Source organism: Podarcis raffonei, chromosome 2, assembly GCF_027172205.1.
Source record: "Podarcis raffonei isolate rPodRaf1 chromosome 2, rPodRaf1.pri, whole genome shotgun sequence".
NCBI lineage: Eukaryota > Metazoa > Chordata > Lepidosauria > Squamata > Lacertidae > Podarcis > Podarcis raffonei.
Window position 1 is genome coordinate 22,603,049 of NC_070603.1, and position 19,236 is coordinate 22,622,284.

Sequence of the window (19,236 nt, forward strand, 5' to 3'; positions counted from 1 at the left end):
TGTTTTTAAAAAAGAGTTCTGGTTTTGTATAGAACTTGTTAGTCTAAGCACCTTGTAATTAAACTTTTTTAAGGAAAAAAATATTTTTGTCCTTTTCCTTGGTAGCTCTTTGCAAGACAGATGTTTCTAAAATATTGTGGCACTAGTACATTTAACTCATTAAAATATCTGTAATTTTTATACATGCGACTATCCTCTTGAAGAAAATTTTTCTGTTTTGTCGTTGGTCTCATGTGAGCTGGGGATTCTTGCCTAAGCCCAATAGGGCAAAAGACGTCTAGACTGTTTATCTGCCCTGCACTCCACTGCAGGATCTAGTACAGTGGTACCTCGGGTTACAGACATTTCAGGTTGCAGACTCCGCTAACCCAGAAATAGTACCTTGGGTTAAGAACTTTGCTTCAGGATGAGAACAGAAATTGTGCGGCGGCAGGAGACCCCATTAGCTAAAGTGGTATGTCAGGTTAAGAACAGACCTCCAGAACAAATTAAGTTCTCTATCTTTCTTTTTTCTTTTTTTTGGTGGCCCGTACGGGGAACGAATTAAGTTCTTAACCCGAGGTAGCACTGTATGTTGTGCTGGTGTTGCAAAGTTACATTGTGGTTCATCCAGAACATGAGCAGACACACAAAGAAATTGTGTCTTTCTGCAACCAATGTGTATGTGAGATACTTCCATGAAAGCCCAACAGGTGATTTGCTCTTGCCTCAACAAGCAGCTTGGGGATTAATAGAACTACTTCTTCTTTGGCGATCACACATAGCCGAGTAAGATTGTCTTCCGTGAACACATTTTTAACAGTAAGTCCATAAGTGACTGGAGACCAATTCTGGATCCACACGTCCTTCCACAGTGGGGACATAGGTTTCCAGGTGGGAGTTGAACACAGAGAGGGTTTGCTAAGCATGCCTTCCTCTTAGCACGTTTCGACCTGAGTTTGAGTGTCTTCAAAGCTCATGGCACCTTTGGTAAAGGCTGTTCTCCATCTGGAGCGCTCGCAGGCCAGTGTTTCCCAATTGTCGGTGTTTATACTACATTTTTAAAAGATTTGACTTGTCTTTAAACCTCTTTTGTTGACCACCAGCATTATGCTTTCCATTTTTAAATTGGGAATAGAGTACAGTGGTGCCTCGGGTTAAATACGCTTCAGGTTACATATGCTTCAGTTTACAGACTCCGCTAACCCAGAAATAGTGCTTCAGGTTAAGAACTTTGCTTCAGGATGAGAACAGAAATCGCGCAGCGGCAGTGGGAGGCCCCATTAGCTAAAGTGTGGCTTCAGGTTAAGAACAGTTTCAGGTTAAGAACGGACCTCTGGAACGAATTAAGTACTTAACCAGAGGTACCCCTGTACAGTAGTTGCTTTGCAAGACGAAATAAAAGAAATACAGGGAATAGGGCCACGTGGTCCCTGAGAATCCTGGGCACCCTTGAGAGTCATCTAGTCTAACCCCCTGCAATCCTGAGGATGTCCCTCAGAAGCAGCTGCCATTGAGCCCAGTGGGACTTGCTCCCTACTACGCGCCTCCAGAGGTCAAGGGTCACAACGCTCCCAGGTGCCCCCTCCCCCCGCTCCCCCTCAGACTGCCGTTCAAAGGGCAGCTCGCTTCTCACTGGCCGGCGCCGATAGCGTAATCTCTGGTTGGGCCAAAAAAGTTGAGGCCACGCCCGCCAACGCGCTTGTCAATCAATCCTCCGCTTCTCGCCGAGGACGTCTGGCCCTCGGATTGGACGCTGCCTACTAAAGCCCCGGGTTATAACTGGTTGGAGATGCCAGAGCGCTCCTCCCCTCCAGGTCACCTTATTTGTTGTTTATAAAACCTCCTGAATCGCCCGCCTTCCTACTGGTTCTCTCCCTCGTCTGTTAGAGAGATATCCCGCCCCTCCTCTAGGCCAGCCGCTTTTCAATTGGCCAGCCCGCCTCCTCTAACGCCATTGGCGGGGGAGCTTACTGCCCATCCTCCCCTTCGCTGGGTCGCGATTAGTCAGCCGGGGCCTGGGTGCGGTTTCGCGCGGCGCGATTGGCCGGGAGGGCGTGACCGGTCCCCAGGTGCCCGGCGCTGATTGGCTCCGGCCGCAGACTAAGCCCTGCCTTCCGGCGCAGAGGTGGGTTCGGTTGAGCTAGTTTGTTTGTGTGCGAGGCAGACGGGGGCCGAGAAGAGGGGGGGCCCCGAGTCGGAGCCGCCTCAGGTACCCACAGGAGGGCGGGGGGCGAGAGACTCGGGCCTTGCCGGTTGTCCGGGTTACCTGAGCGAGTGTCCTCGCCGAGTGGAGCGTGGTTGCCTGGGGTTCCCTCGGAGAGGTGGTTGCCTGGCTACCCCCGGGGGGTGGGGTGGGGAGAAGTCGGGCCCTTCGGGTGGGAAGGGGTGGCGAAGTGCCTCACCGGGGCGCCTGGGCCTGCGCTGAGGGAACGGGGAAGAGGCCGAGTGGAGGATCCCTGGCGTCGGGGGGGGGGCTCGGGGGGCAGGTCTGCCCTCTCCCTCCCCCCCCACCCCCGTCCCCTCCTTTGGCCTCGAAGGGTGGGCGACCCGTCCCGCTGAGTCTGCGAAGGCATGGAGGACCCACATGAGATGGGGGGTGGAAGCGGAAGGGCCTTGGCACCTTGGGCAGTCGGATGGCGAGGCGCGCTTGCTTCACTCTGGGGGCTGGCGACAGGGCGATGATCTCCAGAGGCCATCAGGGGGTGTATGTGTGGGGAGGGGGGGAGAGGAGCATCTTGTCCCCCAATAATGCGCTTTTAATGTGTCTTTTTTATTATTGAATGTAGGTGGTGTTATAGGAATTCTCAAGTATAGAATCAATGTTGGTGGTTAGCCATGGCTGAGGTATTTACACAGGCTCCTTTTTGAAAGGTGGTTGCTCGGGTGAAAAGTGTAGGCTTTGCAATGCCAAAGGTCCAGGGTTCAGTCCCTGCCCTCTCCCGAGTAACCCCTGGGAGCCACCGCTAGTCTTTGTCGAGGCAGATGGTCCAGTGGTGTGACTCTGTGTAAATCGGCTTCTTGTTTCCCTGTGTGGTGGAGCAGAGCCTAGATGGGCCCGGCCTGTGGTAGGAAGTCAAGGGGGCACTGGCTGATACTTGGGGTGCATTTAATAGCCTTTGTGTGTATTGCTGTGTCTTCTGTAAATTCGATACTGTGGCTACCCTTGCATTGAAAGTATTGGCAGGGCTTACTTTACAAGTCTTTATTTTGATGGTGATAGTTTAAGAAACATTGGCCGCTGCAACATAGGCTGCACGCTTCCATGGTGTCTCACTTTTATTCTTGAAATCTCGAGATGGTTACACTGCTGTGGGGTGCCCATATCAAAGTCTCCAAGCCTGTTTCTTGTATTATGAAGGTGGTACTTTTGTAGCACCACCACCTTGTGAAATTGCAGCTGCCCTAGTTTTTGCTAGTTGTCATGTGACCTGAGTACAGTTGCTTGACCTGTTGAAGCTGCTATCCTTAGTCCATCATGTTTTGTCAGTGCTGGAGCATTTCTGCCTTCCCATAGTACCTCGGTTTCCTTTTTTCTCTCCCTTGGGCTCCTTAATCCAGAATTTCTTTCTTTGGTGTAGTCACCTGGGAGAGGCAAAGTTATTTGATTATTGTTGCTTTTCAAAGCAAAGCCACCTATTGTGCGATTAGCATCCACGGGGAGTCTTTGATTCTGTTTAAATTCAGGGTTCTAGTTAGGCATGTGTGATGCTTCTACTAATCCTTGTAATTATCCCCTGGATATTCAGGAGATGGGCACATTAGGGATTCATAGATATTTCTCTACTGTAAGGGGTTTATAATTGCTTCTTACAGCTTGACTTTATTAAAAATGTATTGGGGTAGGCAAACTGCCCAGAGAACAGAATGAAATAAAAATAGGTTCCTTGTTGATGCAGCATGAAAAGTAGAGAGAGCTAGTTGGAAGTACGCTAATGTGTCCTCAACCCATAAGGCTTAATGGGGGTCTTTTATATGGTGGGAATTTGCAGGTGTTTAAGTTGAAATTGTAAAAACAAAGTCATGTGCTCAGCACCTTTAGATAAAGTGATTGACTACTTTCACATGTGACATTATATACTGATTATTTAAGAACTGGCATGTTTTTCATAGGATTCTTTGATATTATTAATAGTATTTCGATGTTGTTGATCTCATATTGCTAGTGTTGTTATTGGTGCTATGTTTCGTCCCTGCTTCCCTGGTCTTTGTCTTATCAGTAATATAGATTTGCTTCCAATGTGTGACTATAGGTACAGTACTTATATTATTTCCATGTTTTGTAATGGCCATTGTGCTGCAGACAAATAAAATTGATCACATCACGTGTGTGGAATCTGATGTTGGATCATTTGTAGGGCTGTAAAGAAAAGGAAGGATGTGAATCATGAAAGTTAGATTGCAGAGAGTTATGAGGTCATCCAGTGTGGGCTTGTCCTAGAGTTTCTTCTTCAGTCTGCAGTATGTCAAGTGATAAGCCTTCTATTGTTTACTGATGGGACAGTTTCTACTGAATCTCTGAAAGAAGTTACCTCTTCCTACTTTTTTTCTTGATCAGTGTAACACAACTTTGCTTGTTAGAAGACAACTTAGTAACATTAAAATATGTTCACAACGGGGTCACCGTATATGTTCAATGACTTTGGAGCTGGCATCAGTTAAGTATCATACCTGGTTTGAGAGATCTTTTTCAAGAGAGCAATACTTCTGTGCTTGTAGCACTATACCCCAAATGAGTAAGACTTGATTACTGATTATAATCAAAAACAAAGAGTGGTTCATAACAGTAGTCTAATGGGAATAAGCTTCCAAAATCTTGATGAAAATTATCAAAATTACTTGTAACAAATTGCTATTTTTATTGGAAGTTGCATATTGTAGCAATTCACAAGCTTATTGGCTTTTGCCAGTACTATGGGTTCGATCTAACATTAATCATACTTTGACTGGACCTATTGAAACGGACATGAGTAACTTAAGTCCATTAATTTCAATGTGTATGCTCTTAGCAAAACAAAGTTGGATACAACCCTGTATATCTTAACAACTAACCATTCTAGCTGCACCCTTTCCCTCCACTACAAGTGTTATGAGAAGAACATATTTGGATGCTTATGCTGCGTATTTGCACTCACTTTCTCAACAGGGAAGTTGCACCCCTGAATGTTCAGTTTCTTTTTTGCAAAGTAGCATTAGCATCTGCCCTACTTTTGCTTACTACCATCCATAACTGTACACTGCTACAAAAAGTAACTTCTGGGCTTCTTTTCTGGTGGATATAGCAGTTCAAGGAATGTTTGCATCATCTGTTTTCTAGAAAATCCCCCAACACTGGTTTGACATTGTGACTTAACAACTTGCCACACATCTCCTTCCCACTATATAAAAGGGTTGTGAACTCCTGTGGTCTTAAACATGGAATAGTTAGGAGACCAGAAAGTATATGAGAAAACTAGAAGGATTTCCCTTTTCATCTTGGAAAAATACCTGCTCTCCTAATTGCATTGATTAGCTTGGTAAGTTGAGTGTAACATAGATTTGTGTTCTGCTTTGAACTCATTTGGTGGAAGATAAGCAAAAATAGCAAATCAGTAAATAAACACTGAAGGCAAAAAGGAATCTCAGGAGCTATTGTCTAAAGCAAAAATACCCAGACAAGGTATGTGTTAATCAAGGAACAAGGGGAGTGTTGGCTTCATATCCTACCTCGGAGCTTTCTAGGAGTGTTTGGCTGTCTGAATTTTGGAACAGAATGCAGGTTGACCTTTGCTCTGATCCAACTGCATAGTTTTTGTGACCACTATATTTGCTAATATAGGCATGTGCAGTTTCTCTGGCTGTTTGACACATATTAAACAGCTATGCCTTTAATCTGTCTGAAAAATTCAAATGGACATTAGGTTTCATTAGTAACAAATGAACTCCCTGAAACTCCCAACTAAATGTTTTGAAACATCTAGTTCTTCTTAGATCTTGGTGAAGAAAAATCATTTATGTTGTTCCTTTCTTGTGTTCTCATCTGCCATTTATTTGGGAGGTTGGAACATTAGAAAAAAATTGCTGGGGTATTCCAACTCTTTTCTAAACTATGGTTAAACCTGGCCACAAAATGGGCCATCCAAAAACTAAGGATATAGCATTGCTTCCAAAATATTCTCAGGCCATGACTTTGAGCTTCATGTGGAGGGAGTTCCAAAAATATAGAGTAGTTTTCTGTTTTGTGTCCTTGACATTGATTCTGTCATGGAACACACATCATACTGTTAACAGGTGTTATCCTTTGATTAAGATTGCTGTGGGACATAGGGAAAGAGATCTGAAAGGTATGTAGGGCCTAAGTTGCTTAGGGCTTTGTCAGAACTAGTACAGTGGTACCTCGGGTTACATACGCTTCAGGTTACATACGCTTCAGGTTACAGACTCCGCTAACCCAGAAATAGTACCTCGGGTTAAGAACTTTGCTTCAGGATGAGAGCAGAAATTGTGCAGCGGTGGTGCGGCAGCAGCACCAGGAGGCCCCATTAGCTAAAGTGGTGCTTCAGGTTAAGAACAGTTTCAGGTTAAGAACGGACCTTTGGAACGAATTAAGTACTTAACCCGAGGTACCACTGTACTTTGAATTGTAGCTGAGAGAAGTCATTGCAAGCTGTGGAGCAAAATGTGTTCACCGCTGTCCACACCTCTCAAAAGATGAGATGCTCCATTTTACCCTCACTTGCAAACTTGATAGGCAACTCTATATAGAACCTATTACAAAAGATTAGCCTTTTATTACAAAGGTCTAGAAAATTTATTGCTAGGGCAAATTGGGAAGGCATTGTTGCCATTGACTTCCAAAGGTGCTCCTTGAAGACCTTTTTATACTGACAGGCCTTTATGCTTTCTTGATTAGTCATTTTAATGACTATTTTCTATTGCTTCTATGTTGTGTCATGTTGTACATATTGACTCTGCCTTGATCTCTTATGAGTTGAAGGTATATAAGTATGTTTTTTTCCTAAATAACTAAATAAGCGAGATCATTGCTTACATCAATGGGTTGTACATTGAAGGCAATTCGAAAAGGAGGCCCAGGTTTGCTTTCACTTTGATATCTGCCTACCATTAACTTTTCTGAACTTTGCTAGTTTTCTGAAGAGAGAAAATACTAATGCAGCATACTTCTAGACTTGAAAATTTACTGTACTCAAGTAGAGTAAGTTGCATAAGAAAAATCCTAATTATTTTAAAGCTTTTTTGGAGAGTCTTGTTATGTTGGGTCCCTTAGCATAAGGATATCACATATATTATTCCAAATCTGAATCTAAGGGGTATATTGCTAAAACGGTAGGCAATAACCTCTCGGTTTTAAGTACTTGTGCCACAGTCTAGCTAAGTAAACTAACAGAAAGGACCAAACTCTTGGCCATGAGAATCTGGGCTGGATATTTTATTTCTCAACTGCCTGCTGCCTCCTGTTCCCTGACCCTGATGCAATATCCCTGGCAAACTTCAGCTTCCCGTTTTGCTCTGCCAGTATTTAGAGACTTTCCTTTCATCCTAGAACAATAGGATGGGGTAAAAATGTAATCTCACCTCTTCCAGGCTTGCCCTTGAATTGGTACAGGCAGATTCAATGCAAATAGAGCCATTTGCAACTATTGTGCTAAGTGTGTGCACTCAGACCCAGGAGTAAAGGTTTTCCTTCAGACCAAAGTCCCTCAGTTGTTGATATTTGCTTGTTTCAAGCCCTGGGAGCACCAGACATTTGGAAAGCTGCAGGAAATACTAGTAAGCAGAAATTAGTTGCAGTAGCAACTGATGAATTCAGCAAATCTTCACAGATAAGAGTTAGCAGCAAGGCAGAAGTACCACATGTCATTTATAGTGGCAAGCCTTCATGGGTGGCATTTCTGCCAGACTAAAGTTCTGTGTGGAAAATCCAAATTCTGTTGCATGAACTTTGTCTGTGTCACCTTTGCAAATATGGACTCACTGGCAGGGACTAGATTGTAGAATAGAGAGTGTAGTTGGGAGAGGGATCTGGTCTCTGAGCTTTTAGTTGTAACTTCCCAAAAGTTATATGGGCTAGAAGAGAATTAGCATTATTAATTTTTTAATATAAAAGTAGAATAAAAATCAGAACCCTAAGGGTCTTGGGAATCTTTCAGAGCTTCCAAACTCTGAACCTTTTTGTACATTCACGCTGGTGGAGACTTCTGGCTTCCTTTGTATCTTGTCTACTCATTATTTTGTATGTGGCCATTCTAGTAGCTAAGCACTTGATCACACCATACTGACTAACTTCAACTATTACATGTTTATCCTTCCATATGAACAAGAACATGAATTGGTGGCCATGGGGGCATCAGAAGTGGGTGGCTCTAACAGAGCGTTCTCTGCACTGCTCGTGTAGGTACTTAATGCATCATCCTTCATTACACACCATGGTGCATACAATTATTATCTCATTTGGCTGTTAATACAGATTAAAGTTGTAGTCCAAAGAGAGAGATTGTAAGATGTGCTCAGAACTACTGCGGCTTCTCTGAGACCCTTAGTGGGAATTACAGAGAAAGAGCCAAGTGGAGGCCATTCTGGTCATTCTGAGGACCCTTGCAAAAAGTATCAGCAAACCAGACTTGGCTCTCAACAAGGAGGGGAACACAATTATAATAAATTATTATTGGATCACTTACTCCATCTGGTCAATCAGCGCTACTTAGATGTTCTCACCTGTCCTGCCCTGCACCAATAAACGTTCAAGGTAGTTCAGATATCCGTTCCCTCACCCTCTAAGCATTTTTGTTCCCATTATGTGCTTAATTCCATCTTTCCCTAACTGTTCCTGGTAATATTAAGGGACTAACAGAAAATTATTTGTATATACAGATGACCCTCGTGGTCCTTTCCAACTGTACAATTATATGATTCTATCTGTTGAGTGGAGAAATGGGTTGTTTTTGTAAAAGGAGTTGTTTGCCCAGAGATTGCTTAATAAATAATATGCAGCTCATAGGGGAACTTCACTGGAGCAAGAGCAACTATTCTCAACTCTTTTGCAACCCTAAATTAATCAGAAGGAAATGGCAGGCTGAATGTGCAGGCAGCAGTGAGACTTTGGATGCATTACAGAGAAACTTGGATAGACTCTATGAACTCGAGTGTTGTCACCATGCAGTGCCCAAACCTTGGTTCTGAAATGAGTTGATGATGAAGTATCTTCCAGTGTAGGGAAAAAGTGTTCAGATTGGCTTGGCAGATGTCTACACATATTGTCCTAACTTAATAGCTGTCCTCTATGAAAGTTTCATATATTTGGGATATAAAATAGGGGTAACCTTATCTGAGCATATAAAACAATTGTGCTGAAAACTCTTTGGGCAATTGTTGTAACACTGGTATTTCCTGCAGCTAACATGTGGACATCATATCACTCTTTAGTTGCGTACATAAATCTGGGAAAAACCTGTTCCATGCCAACTTCTTGGGACAAAAAATTGCTCAGGGAGGCTTAAAAGCACAAGAAAATGCAACTGCAATAAGAAACCTGATGGCCCAGGCATCCTGAACAGTTGTTTTTAGCACTGGATTTCAAGGAAAATACCAGAAACGATGATCAGAAGAATCTTGAGAAACATTGAACCAAGCTAATATTTGTGTTGATCAGCTTGCCAGTTAAGCACTCACAGAGGACATGTAGCAGGTCAAGTTGTTGACAGATTCCATCACTAAAGCTACATTGATAGAGCTAGACTAATAAGTACTTCATTGGGGCTGCCCTAAGAAAATTGCTTTCCTCCACCAGAAACCTGCTCTCTTTCTGTACTTGACATGCTATAGAGGCAAAGCCAGCTCTTGTATATCTACCAAAGAAACCAGTCAGGCTGGTGGGGTGCTCTGTGCTGCTGCCTCCAAGCACTGTGTTTCTGGCCTGCAGTTTTTTTTAATAGCCCCCTAAGAGGAGCTGGCAAAGACTAGGTGGTGATTTTGTTTGCAGGCTAGTAACCTTTGGGGGCTAACTTGCAAGGCTGTTTTAAATGGCTTATGCGGCATAGGTTTGTATAGGCTAGTGTCATAGGCTAGATGTGGTTTTTCAGTCTCTATCACTGAAACGCTCCCCCTGGAGTTTGGAAAGGTTTAATTCTAGATGTTATTTTTATTCAGAATTTCTAATGAAATCAGAGAGTTGGTATGCATGATCCTTCACTTAGGGCTCTCAGAATTGCCAAAACGATTAACCTAACTGTGGACTTTGACTCTGGTTCTGGGCGATACAGTGGTACCTCGAGTTACAAACGCCTCAGGTTACAAACGCTTCAGGTTACAAACTCTGCTAACCTGGAAGAGTTTACCTCGAGTTGAGAACTTTGCCCCAGGAAGAGAACGGAAATTGTGTGCCGGCGGCGCAGTGGCAACAAGAGGCCCCATTAGCGAAAGCACGCCTCTAGTTAAGAACAGTTTCAGGTTAAGAACGGACCTCTGGAATGAATTAAGTTCGTAAGTAGAGGTACCACTGTATATCGATATATCACCAGGACTGGTACGAGGGGCAGACCACGATGACATATTCACTCACTGGTGAACCCGCTGCTGCTCCCGAGTCCCTCTTCCTCCAGTGCCCAGCATGCTGAGGGAAAAACAAGCCACCAGCGCTGGAGGCACTCAAGCAGCGGCGGTTTCACCACTGATATACCGCTGAGTGAAACTGCCATTGTGGTCTTGGCTGAGGAGCATGCCGCTGCCCTTGCCTCAGCCAAGCAGTTTTAGGGAGCCCCCATCTCTCTACCAGCTTGCACAAGCCAGTGGTAGGGGGGAGGCTCTGTTAAAGTGCTTCCGCTTCCTAGCTGAGAGAGCACAAACCCCACTCCTGCTTGCACACGAGTAGGAGCAGGAGCTGGCCTCCTCAGCTGAGGAGCGCAAAGCCCCCACTTCCCAGCTGAGAGATCCCCAACCCCTCTCCTGCTTGCACACAAGTAGGAGTGGGATTCAGCTGGGGAGCGCAAAGCCTCTGCTTCCCAGCTGAGAGAGCCCCGCTTCCACTTGCACAGGAGCAGAAGCTGGATCGGGGCTGCTCAGCTGGGGAGGTGCATGCTCCATCACACTTTTCCATTGAGGGGTACTTGCATGCAAGCAGGCTTCGTGCTCTTCAGCTGAGCAGCCCTGATCCCACTCCTGCTCACTGGGACATTGGGCATCGCTTAGTTGGCGCAGGTGCCTTTCCGCCCCAGAGCTGAGCAGCAGGCTGGGGCCAGCTGCAGTGTCCCCAGCTCTCCAGATGTACTTAAAGTGCCTCATCTCCCACCGTGAGAGCTGAGGCAGTTTCTCCCAGCACCTCGCCAGCTGGGGCCAGTGCAGCTTGTTTCAACATTGTGGTTTATCGCCAAACCGCCATGTTTTGCTGGCGGTACATCGCGATATTGAAAACCCAACACCGCCCAGCCCTATTTGACTCCCTGTCACATTATTCTAAAACTGAAAGACTGTGCACACTTGTAGGAGAGTAAGGACCATTCAGTGCTGGGGTGTGTGTGTGTGTGCTTTTGAGAGAACTTGGGAGGTTCAAGCTGTAAAACACATCGAGCATCTTTACTTAGCTAAAATAGAGTCTTACCAAAGTCTCTGATTCTACAAAGTTCTGATTCTACCATTGCATTTCATAGGACAAGCTAAATGATCTTCAAAAGCAGCAGGGAGAAACATCCAGTCTGCAGACCTAACTAGACCCAGCAGGGGTCCTAATTAGGCCTCTGAGGTTATTTTCCCCATGTCATACCCACCTGATGTTGAGCATGTAAAGATGCAGTGGCAGAGGCACAACTGAGGGCCTTAAATTGCATTTCCAATGGGTCATTGGCATGTGGGGCTTGTTTCCAGTGCCTTTTAAACTTGGTACCAAATGTAAACCCTGCTGGAATTGGTTCCAGTTGGTGCTACCAAGCAAAGCCAATCCCTCACAAAAAGCGGGAGTTGAATTCAGCGCTGGTTAGCAATGACTTCAAACTCCACTGGGATCTTGATCTCAACGTGTGCTGTAAAGGAAAAACAGATCACAGTGATGTCTGAGGTTGTCAGAATGGCCCGCCAGGTACGAGAGAGCTTAATATTTGGCCATCCTGTTCCCTTCTCCTCTAAAGAACTGCTAATTTCAAAATTTGGTCTTCTAAATTTAAACTGCTCCTTTGGTTGACTCAAAGGAAGGAGAGAAATATGCATGATTCTTTTTCATTCACTCTTACTTTTATTCATTTTCTATGTAGCTTTTCACAGTTCAGGGCAGCAGTTTGAAATTGGAAACACTTGCTCCAGACTGACCTAGGACTTCAGAGAGATCAAGCCTTCCCCTTTGATTTTAAGCCTGTTTGATTAGCAAAGGTAACATCATTGGACCCACCCTTTAATGCTTTTTTAAGAGTGACTTTCTATTTTCCTGTGTCTCCACACCTTTAGAATTTGGATGATTAGCAGCACAAACAAACTTCAAAGCCTATTTGAGCCTCATGTTAACAGTTTCATTCTTTTACTTGCCAGAGCAGACAGGTGCAATCAGGCTTGGAGTCCACGCCTAGTACTTTTGTGGATAGCTGTTCACAGAAGTGTGTGAAACCAGCTTCTAAAATGCCCCTTATTCCAAGCTGTATGGTACCATCCTGGATGCAGGTACCATTACTTGTAAATTTGGATAACCTATGGTGGAAGCTAAGATGTACCGATTTTTCTTTCTCTTCTTTGATTCTGATATTACACTGAATAAAGTTGGTTGTAACAATGTTGGGCAAGCCCAGCATGATCACGTAGGAGTGACTGTAGTGAACTAGTGGCGTATTTGTGTTCCACCTGTCCTCCCAAACTCATGGTCGTATACTTAAAGTTTAGTTATGCATACTTGTTTTTGAATGTTGCTGATTTTATTTGTATGTTTTGGATTTTTTTATACACTATTTAGGGTTTTGGATTAAGTGGTTTATAAATTCTACTAAACAAACAAGGGGCAACTGGCTTTATGTACTGCTTGTGAGCTTCTGGCATGGTCAGTGTTGGAGACAGATCAGACTGGCAGTCTTAAGTCCTTCATCCTAACACAGCTCATGTTCTTCCATCTTTCCCTTACCACAATCCTGTGGGTGATGAAGATGAGATTATGACTTGCTAAGGCAGTCTGTGGAACTTCATGAGCTGGAGGGAGGGCTTGGACACTCTCTCACCCACCCCTGTCTATCTACTACATTCTGACAAGGCTATATAACGTATTTTTTGCTCCATAAGACGCACTTTTTTCCTCTTAAAACCTAAGGGGAAATGTCTGTGCATCTTATGGAGCGAATGTGTGGTCCCTGGGGCTGGGGGGGGGGGAAGCCTGGGCTTCCCTCCACAGCCCCACAATCTCAGGGAGCAGCGGAAAGGCTTTCCCCACTGCCAGCCCACAAGCTCAGGGAGCAGCCTTTCCGCTGCACCCCGACCCGCTGTTTGGGGCTGGTGGTGGCTTTCCCCAAAGAGCAGGTTGGGGAGCAGTGGAAAGGCTTGTGGGGCTGGCAGTGGGGGGAAGCCACGCTTCCTCCGCTGCTCCCCGACCTGCTCTTTGGGTCAAGCAGCTCTGGGGTAGCCTGTGAAGCCTCTACAGGGCAGCAGGGAGCCTTCATCCCGCTGCCCTGGGGAGGCTTCGCACGGCTAACCCTGGCTTTTGTGGGAGGTGGGGGAAGGGATAGACCGAGGCTCTCTCACTTCCCCCACCTCCCCCAAAAGCCCCCAAGAACTGCATTTTTTTTTCTTGAATTCCCCCCCCCAAAAAAAGTAGGTGCGCCTTATAGAGCGAGAAATACGGTATTTGCAGGTCCTTGCCAATCATTCTCAACTACCGATTTCTTAAATATGCTTCCATTCTACCATGGTGTCAAGCATTAACTACCTTAGCAGTGAAGCTAGTTGGCGCTCCTTGTTAATAGGAAAAAGAGACAATAATGCCTTGCTAGACACTTTGTTAAAACTCCTTCAGTGCAGAAAGCAAGCTCTAGAAAGTTTCCTTTGACAGGTTTGGAGAAAGATGACTTTGTTCTGGTGCATGTTTATTGAACTGCATAAAGGAGCTTACGGGTTTTGTGAACGAAGTAACAATATACTTGATAGTAAAACTTCTTGGGACAACTGAACTTCCCTAGATGTCATTGCTAACCCAGTAATTTAACCCGCCAACAAATGCATATTTGGCTTTCAGAAACTTTCTCTTTCCACAAATGGCTTGTTCATAAACGCACTTCTGGTCTGCTCCTTACTTCTGACTGGAATGTTCCTGCCTACAACTTTAGGCTACGCCGAAAATACTTGTTTTGCCAGTTTTCTATTCAGTGCTCAGTGCTCTCTCCCCTGTTACACATGCCGTCTCCTTAATCAGGTCACCTCTAAAGTTGCTTGATTAAACTGCTTAGGAGAGTGCCCTTCAAACACAAGGTATGAAGAAAACTACCTCCCAAAAGCACTCTTACTATGTAGGGAAGATCTCCTGATGTCAACCTATTCTTGATCTTCTAAGGTTCTCTTGAACACTTTAATTGTTGCTAGAATGCATGCCAGTTCCTAAACAAGCTGCTGCAAAATATTTACAAGCAACAGTGTAAATTAAGTTTAAAGCATTCCGCATATATGAAGGAAAGCATTTGGAAGTCCACAAAATGGATTTGTGGGCTAGTTTGGTCTTTTTTTAGTGTCTCTTTCTTCGGCAGTGTCTTTTAAGAAGCTTGCTGAAAAATATTTCTAGTGATAGCATTTTATCACTTGATCAGTTTTGGGGCAGGGGATTGTAGAGTGTAGATACCTTTTTGTTTTAGGCAGAAACAAAAGTTTTAAAAACTCATTACCTTACAACATAAAGTATTCCGCTTTGGTTGATCACGTAACATAGAAGTGCTCCAGGTGCCCTGAAGTAAGGAGCCAAACACCCAGTTCACCCTCTCTGGCCTTGTAAGCAGAAAAATACTTCAATGCACAGAAAACACACTACAAGGGTTTCCAATATGGTTATGCCTTTGCTGTGTATTACTGGGATTTATCCTGCAAACGGAAATGGGTTTTTTTGGGGGGGGTGTAAAAATCTTCTCAGGGAGTAGTGCACCCTTAAAATGCCTTTTACTGTGAAATCATGAAGCCTCATTGGAAATAAATTACCAAAAGAGGAAGAGATTTTGCTGCAGATTGTCTCAGGTGGTAGTGCCCATAGAATCATAGGATATTGACAAGCTGGAAGGTGTGCAGAGGTGGGCAACCAAGATGATCAAGGGTCTGAAAACCAATCTTTATGATTGCTGAAACAATAATTTTGCCCTGTTTGGAGCAAAACATCAAGTGCAAAAGAGGTTTCTATTTAGCTGGACTCTTATTTGCACAAAGGAACCTAATATTGCTGACAAGCTCAAGAAATAGTGCTGCGAGACTGTTCTCAACAGTTTGCAATATACTAAACTTAGGTCAACGGCTTGGTTTAAAGCTCTAGATGCACCCTCCTTAATTTTAATCTTCATTTGTATATCGGTGCTGTACAATCCTTTGGGTAGGAAACGACTCAGACCATACCTGCATGTGTTTATCATGCAAAAACTGCTGGACACGCTTGGGAATAGGTAGTGTTCTCCCCATGATCTCTCATTATAAAGGGGCATTTGGTCATTTTGATATTTTAGGCAGCACCTTATCCTGGACATTTTCTGCCGTTTCTTCATCACCATGCTAAAATTTGTTTTTTACATTATTATTATTATTATTATTATTATTATTATTATTTATTATATTAAAATGAATTAAATTAAATTAGATTGTACAGTATACAATGTTTCCCCGTTTCCAATATACAAAATTTATATCTGCTGTGTAACCCACAGTTTTCACGGTAAGGAAATTGCATAGAAGAGTGATCAGCATTTTGATGATGATATTAGGGTACAGGGAGCTTTGCATACCCAAAAGATAGATCCCTGCCCTTAGGAGCTTGCAATCTAAACAGAGATGGTGGGTGGGTGAGCAGAGTCAACAGGAGATGCAAGAGACAAAGGGATGCCAAATGCCAAATGGTCTGTTCACTGCTGTTGCCACATCCTCCATTTTGGCTCAGCGACTCCAGCTCAAGGAAACATAATCGCCAATACGAGCACCAGTGTTTACATGCACCGTACTTCCTCAAGCTCTCAGAAGTTCCAGGGGGAGCACATATCTGAGTTTGGCTTCCTTTTATAGGAAACGGCTTGTGCTGTTGCTTTTTGAAGTTTTTGAGATTCCTTTACAAATATGCAAAGTGAAGCAGAGGAAGCGACTATGATTCTATTACGATCTAGTTGAAATTCCTGCATTGCAGGGGGGTTGGACTAGATGAACCTCGGGGGTCCCTTCCAACTCTGCAGTTCTCTGATTTTCTGGGTGCATATTGGAAAATACATGAGGGCAGAGAAGGATCTCTGCATAAAACAGGGCAGCGTGTCACTTCAGCAAGGTTCCCCGAATAGCCAGGGAGCAGCTGTGCAAACTGCTTCTTTAGAAGTGCACAGAGCTCTTTTCCCAGGGAGCCTGGGCAGGATGTCTGCAAGGTCATTGCTCAACTGCACTCTCTCACTCTCACTCTCACAAGAGAGTTCTTGGAAAAGGAAAGAAGCGTTTCCCCATGTTCAGCAGATTCAGCAAAACTAGATCTAAATACATACTACCGTATTTTTCGCTCTATAGGACGCACTTTTCCCCCTTCAAAAATGAAGGGGAAATGTGTGTGCGTCCTATGGAGCGAAGACGCCATAGCCCTGCGACCCTCTCCCGGCTGGAGAGGTAACGCAGGGCTATGGCAGGAGCCTCTATAGCCGCGTGTCACCTCTCCAGCCGGGAGAGCGCGCGCAGGGATAAAGCAGCCCCCCGCGACCCTCTCCCGGCTGGAGAGTGACGCGCGGCTATGGCAGGAGCCTCTCTGCTGCGCCTTTCCGCTGCTCCCTGACCTGCTCTTTGGGGCTGGTGGTGGGCTTCCCCCCGCCAGCCCCAAAGAGCAGGTCGAAAGGAACCTGAAGCCTGGAGAGCGAGAGGGGTCAGTGCACACCGACCCCTCTCGCTCTCCAGGCTTCCAAGGTAGCCGCCTGAACGCACCTTAAACGGCACCTTGTTTTAGAGCGGGAAAACAAGAGGGGGAAAATTCTCCCACTCTCTGCGCAGCACCTCCTGCTGCTTCACTGAAGGGGCGCTGGGCAGAGAGCGGAAGAATTTTTTTCCCTTGTTCTCCCCCCTCTAAAACAAGGTGCGTCCTATTGTCCGGTGCGTCCTATGGTGCGAAAAATACGGTATTTGCTTTGCTACCAGTGAAAGTCTGTGCTGCTGGCTTTAACTGTGTTCCACATTTGATCTGGGTGCATAGTGCAGAGGGACTTCTCTGGATAATTTGTCTTAACCATTTTGCAGCCTTGGATTGTGTGAATAACAATTGATTTTATTTTTTGACTCGTGGAACACTTAGGTGAATCCTGGACGACGTTTCTAGCCAAGTTTTGGATTTTGCTGTATTTAAAGTTGCTGAGTTTGAAGTTGAGTTAAGATCCTGACTTGTTCAGATGGAATGGGAAGCTTTGGTTAGTTAGGTATTTGCCGCTTTTAATTGCTGCTCATTGCGGAGGAGATGTTTGCCATAAGCAAGAGGCTCATGCATAATTAGCTTAATGAGATAATGAATGCAGACCTTGGGTGGCCCAGAATTCTGCTTTTAAGAAAGAGGAAGCAAAACTTGATGTTTAGAAAACTTTAGGAAATGTTTCAGCCTTTCCCTGAAGATGCTGTAGTTCCTGGGTTATAATTTTTTTTAAGCGGGGGTTAGTAATACAGTGGTGATTGAAGATTCCTGAGAATTAACTTGCTGCCCTCAGCTTTTATATTCTTGCTCGAAACTGGCTTAAATAAAAACGTCAACCCACACAAGAAGCTTGTCAGAGGTGACTAGCCTTGAGAGAAGCTTGTGTGTGAGAGAGGCTTTTTTGCATGGGTTGTGATTACAATAGTTACCTGTCAGAAGCTTAATGTTTTATTGGAGTTCATTTTTAAGGGTGGGTGGCTGGGATTTTGCTTCCAGTTACATCTCCGTGTTGAAATAAAGGATTCTATGAGCTATTATGAGCTTGCTTTTTTAAAAAATCCAAAATACTACCCAAATCTAAGGTGGTAAACAAACACGGAGATAGACTGTACCGTCTGCTTTGCTACCAGCAAATGTCTGTGTGGTGTCACATTTTTACTTCTAACTTACCAATCGATCTGTTTCAGAAAATGTATGGTGGGGGACAGGGCCATTTGTGCTCTGGGAAGCAAATGTAACACATCTTCCCGCTTTGGGACAAAAGACGCTCGGATTCAGGACTTGGTAACTGCCTTGTCGCCTAGGAATTTGAAATATTCACCCTGGTGTCTTTCGTGATGTTTATCTATCCCCCCAATAGTGAATAATCTGTAAAGCAGGCCTGTGGTGTGAAGAAAAACTTCATTGAAGAAAAGCGTTGAGCTGATGAGTTATACTTGTGAACCTCAGACAGCTGCATTTGCACCTCACGGACAGCTTGGTCCAAACTCATGATGTAATTGAGATGTTAAGCACTGTTGTAATATACCGTTCTGGGCCGGGTCAGGGGTGTTGTCCCTGTAGCCCTGGCTCTTCTTGGTGCCATGTGATGTGAAGAAAAATCCAGTTCAGAAACTGCTTGCGACGTCTTGAAGAATGTGAGCAGGAAAGACATCCGCAGTAGTTGCTGACTCATGGATCACAGCGTTTCACTGCACATGGGAGTTCTTTCCCCTCCAAGGCTAATTCTGGAGGGTTTGTTTGCTCTAGGAGATTTATTTTAAAAAACAACAACAGTTTGTCTCCTGTGAAGTTTGTTCTTGGTGTTTTAACATTACAATCACCAAATGCTGTGTTTAGCTACAATGCAGATAACCAGGAATCTGACTCTTTCCCTGCTGAATAGAGTGTGTCTGTGGCTTGTCTGGTCAGGTGTCAGGTTACTGTGCTGATTCTGGGCTAAATATTGTTGGATATCCATCCTGACATCTGGTTTGAAAGCCCATGCTTATCTTACACATCCCCCTTGAATGACAGGGCTGCCACCCCACATTTCACAAATTGAGGAACCAAATATGTTTTCGTTGTTAATTGCTCAGGTTTTGACTGAAGCTAGTTTTACTGCTCGATTCAACTTAATACCTTTCACTTGTCTTTATTGCGCCTATATCCTTCCGTGTTTTTCACCTGTCCAGCACAGCACATCAATCTGGTTT

General features: G+C 44.5%; 1 protein-coding gene across 7 annotated transcripts in view; it reads left to right on the forward strand.

Annotated features, from left to right (window-relative positions):
- The first annotated feature begins 2,023 nt into the window (after positions 1–2,023).
- Positions 2,024–19,236, forward strand: part of RAB5B (RAB5B, member RAS oncogene family) — a 28,292-nt gene continuing 11,079 nt past the window's right edge. The window contains exons 1-2 of one of the 7 annotated variants that reach the window (XM_053375268.1): positions 2,105–2,191; positions 12,219–12,333. The gene's annotated coding sequence lies outside the window, so the exon portion shown is untranslated. The other 6 variants (XM_053375272.1, XM_053375267.1, XM_053375270.1 and 3 more) reach the window with 6 other exon arrangements.